The sequence below is a fragment of the Oryctolagus cuniculus genome, chromosome 5 (genome assembly GCF_964237555.1).
Source record: "Oryctolagus cuniculus chromosome 5, mOryCun1.1, whole genome shotgun sequence".
NCBI classification, from domain to species: Eukaryota; Metazoa; Chordata; class Mammalia; order Lagomorpha; family Leporidae; genus Oryctolagus; species Oryctolagus cuniculus.
The window spans coordinates 1,807,781-1,817,331 of NC_091436.1; the positions used below are offsets into that span (position 1 = coordinate 1,807,781).

General features: G+C 64.8%; 1 long non-coding RNA gene across 1 annotated transcript; it reads left to right on the forward strand.

The window, feature by feature from the left end:
* Positions 1 to 2,592: 2,592 nt before the first annotated feature.
* Positions 2,593 to 6,293, forward strand: LOC127489924 (uncharacterized). The gene is made up of 2 exons (XR_011388912.1): positions 2,593 to 4,851; positions 5,274 to 6,293. It is a non-coding gene; the product is annotated as an uncharacterized lncRNA (long non-coding RNA).
* Positions 6,294 to 9,551: the final 3,258 nt, after the last annotated feature.

Consider the following 9,551-nt stretch of genomic DNA (forward strand, 5'->3'; position numbering starts at 1 on the left):
GGATGCAAGAGTCCAGGCATCGTCCACGCTTGGGGCCTGCACTGGGCAGTGCCACCTCTGGACTGGACTCCCTCCTCCCGGCAGAGAACACTGCTCCAGCAGGCGGTGCCCTGGGAAGCTGCCCTGGGGTTCTTGTTTGTTCTTCCCCTGGGGTGGCCTGGGAGCCAGGAAGGGAGGAGCCGTGTGGGAGAGCTCCAGGCCCTGCCTCCTCTGCAGGCTTCCTGTGCCATGGGGTTGGTGCCGAAATCCCGGTGGTGGAGCCTGGGCCTCGCGGCCTGCCCGGTGGCCCTCGCCTGTGTCTCCTCGTGGCCTGCCCGGTGGCCCTCGCCTGCGTCTCCTCGCGGCCTGCCCGGTGGCCCTCGCCTGCGCGGAGGGCGCCCATCTGCTGGTTCACTCCCTAAACGCCTGCAACAGCCCAAGTGCTGGAGCCAGGAGCTAACTCAGGTGGGTGGCAGGGACCCGGTGACTTGAACCGTCTCTGCCGCCTCCCTGTCCCGGCTGTCGTGGGCAGGAGGCTGGAGTCAGGACACAGGGCCCTGACCGCCAGGCCTGCTCCACGGAGCTCTAGTTCTAACTCCTGTTTCCAGCCTGGGTGCTGGGCGGTGTGACAGAGCGGGGGCGGCAGCCTAGGGAGGAAGTGCTCTCTGCAAGACTGATTCTGCTTAGCTCAGACGTCCTGGCCACGGACTTCTTTGACGATGACTGCACTGAGGTCACTGAGCCACTGGAGCGAGAACTGACCCGGGCGCTGGCGGGACTCGGGGCGTGCCGGCCGAGCCCACCAGGGGCACTGAGCTGGCTGAGCCGACCGGGGTGCTGGCGGGACTCAGAGCGTGCCCGCCGAGCCCAACAGGGGCACTGAGCTGGCTGAGCCGACCCGGGTGCTGGCGGGACTCAGAGCGTGCCGGCCGAGCCGACCGAGCTGACCGAGCTGACCGGGGGTGCTGGCGGGACTCGGGGCGTGCCGGCCGAGCCGACCGAGCTGACCGGGGGTGCTGGCAGGACTCAGAGCGTGCCCGCCGAGCCCACCAGGGGCACTGAGCTGGCTGAGCCGACCCGGGTGCTGGCGGGACTCGGGGCATGCCGGCTGAGCCGACCCAGGGTGCTGGCGGGACTCAGAGCGTGCCCGCGGAGCCCACCTGGGGCACTGAGCTGGCTGAGCCGACCCAGGATGCTGGCGGGACTCGGGGCATGCCGGCTGAGCTGACCGGGGTGCTGGCGGGACTCGGGGCGTGCCCGCCGAGCTCACCAGGGGCACTGGGCCGGCTGAGCCAACCGGGGGTGCTGGTGGGACTCAGCAGGCCGGCGGACAGCACTGTTTTCCCAGGGTGGACTCCTCCCGGCTCTGCCATCGCTGTAGTTCTGCTTCATGTCACTCCCAGTCTGTGCCTGAGTCTCTGCGTTTATGGGATGGGGCTAGGTCACCACACCTGGGCAGTGCCCGGCACACAGTGCACCTCCCGTGGATGGGGCTGTCTGAGCTGCAGGAGGCAGCAGTCGCCGTGGCTCCGTGGCTGCTCACTCGGAGGCCTGGGCTTGCACTGGCCTCGTGCCGGGACCAGCGTGGCGAGCCCAGCCCAGAGGGAAGGGACGGAGGACGCGGGTGGTCCTCAGCCACAGGGTGAGGCTCTGGACAGACGGTGCATCCCACGGCCCGCGCTCTGCTCCGGCAGCAGGAAGCCTCTCTGCTGGGAAGGGGCCTGGTGCGGATCAGCGGGCAGCACCGTCACGCATAGCGGAAGAGAGCAGATCCGAGCTGGGCAGAGCTGGGGTCACCTCCCGAGGCGACAGGACGGTTAACGGCACGGGGTGTCGTCGGGCGGGAGGCAGACTTTGAACGTTCTACAGTGGGGCACCTGTGGCTGACGGCAGCCAACTGTCTCAGAATCGCTGACTGGGGATCCTGTGAGTGATCCCCGGAGACAGGAGAGAGGTAAGCGGGGGGGGGGGGGGGGCCCTGCTCTGGTCATCGTGCGTCTGTCACACAAGGAAAGACCACACTGTACCCCGTCAGCACGCGCAATCACTGCACGTCAATCACAACAAAAATGTTCAAAAATAAAAAGGTGAAGGGAAACCTTGGCTGCTCCTGTTCAGAAATGCTGACCAAGCATTTACCCGAGAGAAGGGTTGGGGTCGCGTCATGCACTGGCAGGATGGCGAAGAATGTCTTTGCTTTAAAATCCGAGGGAAAAATCAAGACTGGTTTCTACCTGTCACTGAGTTTTCCGGCCTTCAATTATGCTCTTACGACTAGCGACTCCACAGAAGCGGGGAGCCCAACCCAGTGGGAAGGAAGCAGGCACACGTGTCCATCTAAAACTCAGCGTTGAGCTGTGTTTGTTGGCTGCGTTGAAAAAGCCCAACAACCACACATGAGATCGCTCAGTCGAAGCCGTTTTCTGCCTCTGCACCAGACGGTGCTGTGCGCGGGGCCACGCCGAGTGCCGGCCACCACACACGCAAACACAGACCGGCCGAGTGCCGGCCACCACAGCCGTTTAAGCGCGCATGGGTTTTCTGGCGGATTTTGTGCACAGGTTCCAGGCTAGGAGGCAGCTCAGGGAGAGGGAGGCTGTGGACACGGTGGGAGGCTCATGGCTGTGCCCTCGCTGGGTGTGGAGGGCTCGTCGGGGGGCCCTGCCGTCTGCCTGGACCCTGGACTATGCCTGATGGGCCACAGCCTGGGTTTGGAGATGAGTGCCCGGTTCCCAGGCACTGGCTGGCTCTTAGAAACAGTGGGGACAGTGCCTCCAGCCTTGGTCCCTGACAGTCTCTCTTGGTCCCCCAAACCACAGTAACTGGCAAGAGAGCCATGGCAGGACGGACAGAGGACACCTCAGGACGCGGCCTCACCGGGGGCCAGATCCCTCCTGCCCCCCTCTCCCTGTGACACCTTCCACGTCCGCAGAAAGCACACTGGTCCTCCCCGCCCAGGCTTCCGTTCTGAGCCCTGGCAGGACAGGGTGAGCCGGCAACCAGACAGCAAGGGAGGCAAGTGGAGACACCCACACGCCGGTCAGTGGGGGTGCTTGGAGGCCCGCAGGTGCATCTGTGGGAGGCCCTGCCGACAGACACATTCCAGCCTTGTCAGTCCATCGAGGCGACAGCCCCAGAGCGGGATCTGATGTCTTTATCCTAACCCCAGCCCTGCTGAGGCCACCGCCAGCGGTCAGCGCGAGGGCGGCTGGGCCCAGGTCTGCTGGAGTGGCCTGTGCCGGGGCGGGGCGGGGGTAGGTCTCCAGGGACAGATGAGGCAAGTCTTCCCTGACAGACTCAGGTGAAAAGGCGCAGTTCAGAGCCCCGAACAGGAGATTCTAGGTGTCAGCTGGCACCCGCGGTGCGTTGGGGCGAGGGGGTGTGTGGAGTGGGGCGGCGTGGGAGCAGGCGCCCAGCCCTGTGCGTCCTCGATACCACTTTGATATTTCAGCGACGAGCACGAGGCTGCGAGTAATAACAGCTCATTTCCGAGGCCCTGCTTCTCCTCGGCTCCCTGTCCGCATCCTTTGAAGTCCAGCTCCTGCCCAGCTCGTCCCGCTCCCACTGGGGTAATGAGAGCTGCCGGCGCCTCACACCGCCCGTCTGTCTGTGCGTGCGTCTCGCTCATCCCGACTTGCACCCTGGGTAGTAATTAACCGCCCAGCCTCTCCAAATGATAGCTTCCCTGAAGGAGCCCACCGCCGCGGCTCTTCCCGTCCGTCTGTGAAAGCGCCGGGGGCTGGGACCCTCGTAGTGCCTGCCGGGCCCTCCAGGACGAGCTAGGGTCCCCAGAGGTTTAGGGGGGCAGCTGTCAGTCCCTGAGTGGAGCGTGGGCCCCCTTCTGTCCAGCCCACTCGGGAGGGGCGCCAGCCGTCCCGGGGAAGGGCGGCCGCAGCGTCCAGTGAGTGGACACAATGCCAGTAGGGCGGCTGGGGAGCTTCACCCGCGCTCAAATGTCACCTTCAGGTAGTGCGAGTGAGTGAGCGTGATGATAACTGCGGAGACATCGCCTGAGCGAGTGCCTGGCCCGGCCGGCTCCGGGCCTCCAGACACCCCCACCCCAGCCCCGGGTGCTAGGGGAGGGTTGATGGAGAGGTCACGGGGGAGATGGCTGGCCTGATTTATGGCTCTGTAATGACAGCACTTAGCATTCCAGCAGGGCTCTCATCCCCAGCGCTCGGGCAGGAGGCAAACAGCCCTCGGCACCCTGGGCTCTCAGCTCTGGAATCCGGGGTGTGGCCTGGAAGTGCAGGGCCCCTGTGGTGGGTGGGGGGTCTCCTCGCACTCTCAGAGTAGGGAGGGGTTTTCAGGAGCTCCTGGGGTGCCCACACGGGCCCTGGGGACTCGCTATGTCCTGTGGTGGGGGGGCTTGTTCTGGTCCTTGTTTTCACACAGGTCGGCCAAACCCTGGCCACGGTGTAGGACGAGCGCGGCCCAGTTCCGGTGGCCGAGGACCGAGTGGGTGTGTGGCTGCCCCCAGCTCCAGTCATTCTGCAGCGTGTGTGCTTGTTCCTGGTCACTGTTTGAGGGGGCTCGGTCATTTCTCAGCAAGAGGACTGACGGGCAGAGCAAGTGAAGCCGGCCTGGGTCGGCCATGATGGTGATGAAGGCTGGCCACGCCCCCGGGATGCGGCCTGGACTTGTGCAGTGCACACGGTGTGGGGGTGGGGTGTGGGCAGAACAGCCCACAGCCTGGGAGACAAGGCAGGGTCAGGGCCTGGCCAGTGCCCCAGAGGCCAGAGTCTGGGTGTGGCCACCGCAGCCGGAGCTGACCGCTGAGGCGAGGGGAGCCCCCACCCTGGGGACCCAGCGTTCACCACCACCAGCTCTGTGTCCCTGGAGCTCGACGACTCTGACCTTGAGACGGTTCAGGTTTGAATCCCTATGCAGTCTACACCCGCTCCCCTCTGAGCCCCTCAGACCCAGCAAGGCCAGGATGCTCCGGCCGTGTAGACGCCCTGGAGGGAGCAGCCTCAGAGGCCCTTGCTGGCAGCTGCTGGCTTCCGGGACCCAGGCTGCCACCTGTGCCAGCGTCGTGGGGGCAGAGGGGGAGGAGGAGGAGACGAGGAAGAAGGAGGGAACCCAGGCGCCAGACGCCCAGGCCGTGGGCTTGCTGCTGCTGCGCACCCGTGGGGGACTTGGGACCCACGCTGTACGTCCTGCTTCTAGACGCGGGGACGACAAACCCGTCCTGGAGCTGGCACCAGGCCGAGAGCCCCGAGCCAAGCCAGATGGGTGGCGGGCTGTGCTGTGGGCAGTAACCAACCCGAGGCGCTTACGTAACTCACTCCCAGACAGCAAGCAGCTCCCGGCTCCTGCAGCTGCCCCCGCCTGGAGTGGACCGACCGGCTGAGCTGCCCTCCCAGTCACGGGGTGTGCACTCGGAGCCCGCCCAGGAAAGCGCTTCACTAAGCCCCTGAGCAGGCTCGGCCAGCCGGGATGGCGGGGAACGCCCAGGCCCACACCCGCCGGGCAGACTGGCCCTTCCGGCACCAGGCCGGCCGCCCTCCCTGCCCTGCCGGGGACTCTCTCCCACCCCCGGAAGCTGAGCAGAACACGAGGGGCAGGAAGGGGCAGGGTTCCTAGCAGCAGGCTTCCCAGGGAAACACGCCGGCTTCTGAGTCGAATCTGTGAGGTTGTGGCGGCTCAGGCTCCCGACTCTGGGAGCGGAGGACTTCGGGGCAGGGTCTCCGAGGATCCCCGGAGGGTGTGCCAGGTGCCCCCGGGTCTCAGCCCATCTCCTGTCTGGGAGGGGCCCGCACCCAGTGCAGGCGTCTCCCGTTCCCAGTGCAGGCGTCTCCCGTTCCCAGTGGGAGGCATCTCCCGTTCCCAGTGCAGGCGTCTCCCGTTCCCAGTGGGAGGCTTTGCATTTTGCAGGCCAACGGGAAGATGTTTCACTTAGAGGCAGCGATGGCTGAAGCGGCTTTTCTAGGCGTGCACAGGGGTCCGAGAGCCGGAGAACCACAGGTGTGCAGGACATGGGTGGACCCTGAATAGGGAGGCAAAGGGGTGTTGTGGCGGAATGGGCTCAGCCTCCACCCGTGGTGCCGGCATCCCATACAGGCACCAATTCCTGTCCCGGCTGCTCCTCTTCCGATCCGGCTCTCTGCTGTGGCCTGGGAAAGCAGTAGAAGATGGCCCAAGTCCTCAGGCCCCTGCACCCACGTGGGAGACCTGGAAGAAGCTCCGGCCGTTGGGGCCAATTGGGGAGTGAACCAGCGAATGGAAGACCTCTCTCTGTTTCTCCCTCTCCCTGTCTGTAACTCTGTCTCCCAAATAAATAAATAAAATCTTTTTAAAAGTAAAATAAAAAATACACTTTGCTCACTCAACGTCGCTCGGGGAGCCTCAGCTGTGCTCCTCATGGAAGTTTCTAGAAACCCCATGAAAGGCGCTAGAATGAAGGACACACGCCTCCCACGCCTTCAGAGCCTGAGAAAAGCTCCACGACCACCCTTCTCTGAAAACCTAATAGATACCACGGAGACCGCCGCCCAAAGACCTGCCCGGACCCCCTGCCCCCTCCCTGCGAGACTCCGCCCAGCACACCCGCGGGCGCGCCCTTGGCTGGTCCCCGAGCATTCTGTGGGCAGCCAAGCCTCGTCCTCCCAGGTAGTGGGGTGCATTCTCAGCCACGGGGCCCCGGCTCCCAGTGAGGGCGGCCTGATCCAGGTGATTCGGGGTGTGGAAGCCGAGGCCACCCCGGGCCCAGCACCGGCGCTGGCAGGATGGAGCCTGCTCGAGGCTGGCAGGTGCACTGGTCTCACCTGTTTTACCCAGCACCACTCAGAGGCTGGAGATGCAGCGTCCGCCGTGTGGTCTGCCGCACAGCAGGCCCCTGCAGAGGCCCGGGGGCTCCACAGCGGAGGGAGGGGCCTGCAAGTCAGGGATCCCTGGGGCCTCCTGCCCCTTTGGGACCACAGCCTCCGTGCCAGGCTGGGACAGTCAGCTCGGGGACCACCATGAGTTCCCAGTTTGGGGACGAAGATCGCTTTAGTCATAGCACACGTGTAGGAGAGCGGGCACTGGGGGGCCCCATTCCACGGCAAACGCTCTGTCCTATATTGCCGGAACCCGGCTGATGCTCTGGGAACGGAATGAAACCCAAGTTCCTCCGCTCTCGCCAGCTGTGCACGCAGAGTTTTTGGCTCCTGGGCGAGTCTGTCCGCAAAGGACAAGGCCCTGAGGAGGAGCTGCTGTCTGCCGGGCGCCAGGCGCCGGGACGGAGCCAGCACCTCTGGGACCCGGGCCCGGGCTCCGCTCCACCCGGTGAGACGGGAGCCCTGCTGGAGACAGGCAGTCACGGCCTCTGTCCCATACGGCCCTTCCCTCAGCCCACACCGTACCACACGTGCGCACACACAGGCATACACAGCACACAGTACACACTCATGCACACACACAGGCACATGCACACTACACATGCAAGCACACGCAAATCCACAGATTACACACGTACACACAGGCACATGAGGCACACACATGCACATAAACAGGTACACACCACACATGCAGGCACACACATGAGTCCACACACATTACACACATGCAGTCATGCATAAGCACATGAGGCACACACATGCACATGACATGTAGGCACACACTATGCACACAAGCACACACAAATCCACACGCATGCACATGCAGACACACGCAGCATCGCCACCAAGTCTTCGTGCACAGTTAAGCGGACGTGAAGCCGTGTCGCTCCTGCGGCCCTCCTCGGGGTGGATCTCGGTCCTGCAGGACACAGGGCAGGTGTGAGGTGCTTCAGAGCGCGAATCCCCGTCTCTCCAACAAAACACTGTGTTAACCCCTAACAAAGGGTCTGTGCACGGCTCTGGTCCATTCAAGCCATCCCAGCTGGTAACCAGGCACAGACTGACACGGTTCTAAATACATTATTTATTTTGTTTAATAATTTATAACACGCCCATCAATAATGCATCCAGCTGGAGAAGGCGAATTCACCCCAGGCCACGCACCAAGGCCCCCGGGACGCCTCGGGCCTCCGTCGGCACGCTGCAGCCAACACGTTCCCAGAGTCTGTCCAGAGAAACGAGGCCAGGCCGGCCTGGACCTGCGCCTCCCTGACCCCCCCACCAACGAGGGGGCTGCTGCTTCCTCCAGCCCAGGCCCGTCTCGGCGGTGTGGCCGGCACGAGGCCGGAGTCCCGGCTCTGGAAGATCCGCGGACTTGCAGAGCAGGCCCAGGATGGAGGCCGCGGCGGGTGTCGGCTGGGTGTGCTGGGGGAATCCCGCAGGAGGAGGACCTCACAGCCAGCGGCGCCCGGAATGGTGCTGGGAGACGCTGGCTGCGTGTTCCTTCCCACACTGGAGCTTGTAGGGTACATTCAAGGGGCCGGCGCTGTGGCGCAGCCGGTTAAAGCCCCGGCCTGCCGTGCCGGCATCCCATATGGGCGCTGGTTCGAGTCCCAAGTGCTTGGGCCCCTGCACCCGCTTTGGCCTGGCCCGACTCTGGCTGTTGCAGCCATGTGGGGAGTGAACCAGAAGAAAAATGCTCTTTATTAAAACACACAGACAAGAAAAACCCAGACACAGGGGACACAGGCCGTGTAAAATCCAGCCTTCGCAGGCGGAAGCCCTCGGCCCTGTGGTGGAGGAGGCCTGGCGCTGAGCACCGGCTCAGGGACACAGGGCAGGGCGGGGCTTGTCCGGCAGAGGCTCGTTCTGGGTGCCCCTCTGCGGTCCTTACAGGGAGGGGGCGTTGTTATGATTATTGCCGTTGGTGTTGTTTGCTGGCACCCCAGGAGGTTCCGCCGCGTGGGTCAGCAGGCGGCACCCGGAATGCTGAGGCTGGCTTCCCTGGAGAGGACGCGGCCTCTGTCCCCTGGGCCTCGGCGGCTCCTCTGTGTCCCGAGGGACCCGGCTGGCTCACCGCCCAGAAGGCGGCTCAGAGCTGGCTCACGGCTCTGTCCTGGCTGGCGTAGGGACACCCAGGGGCGGGGGTGCTCAGAGCTGGCTCACAGCTCTGTCCTGGGCCGGCGTGGGGACACCCAGGGGCGGGGGGGGGCTCAGAGCTGGCTCACGGCTCTGTCCTGGGACAGGGACACCCAGGGGCGGGGGGGGCTCAGAGCTGGCTCACGGTTCTGTCCTGGGACAGGGACACCCAGGGGCGGGGCGGCAGAGCTGGCTCACGGCTCTGTCCTGGGATGGGGACACCCAGGGGCGGGGGTGCTCAGAGCTGGCTCACGGCTCTGTCCTGGGACGGCGTGGGGACACCCAGGGGCGGGGGTGCTCAGAGCTGGCTCACGGCTCTGTCCTGGGACGGCGTGGGGACACCCAGGGGCGGGGGTGCTCAGAGCTGGCTCACAGCTCTGTCCTGGGTCGGTGTGGGGACACCCAGGGGCGGGGTGTGACCCTGAAGCCTTTATTCTTTTGAATAAAGAAAGTCAGAAGTTTGGGGTTGTAAATAGGACCTCCGAAACCCTGGCTGGCCTCCCTGGGCAGCCCCTCCCTGGTGGCGGAATCCCTGGACCCCGGTCCCCCAAGGCTGTGGGCGGGGTCTCCACAGAGGTGGGGCGCAGGGATGAGGCCCAGACGCTGTGGCTG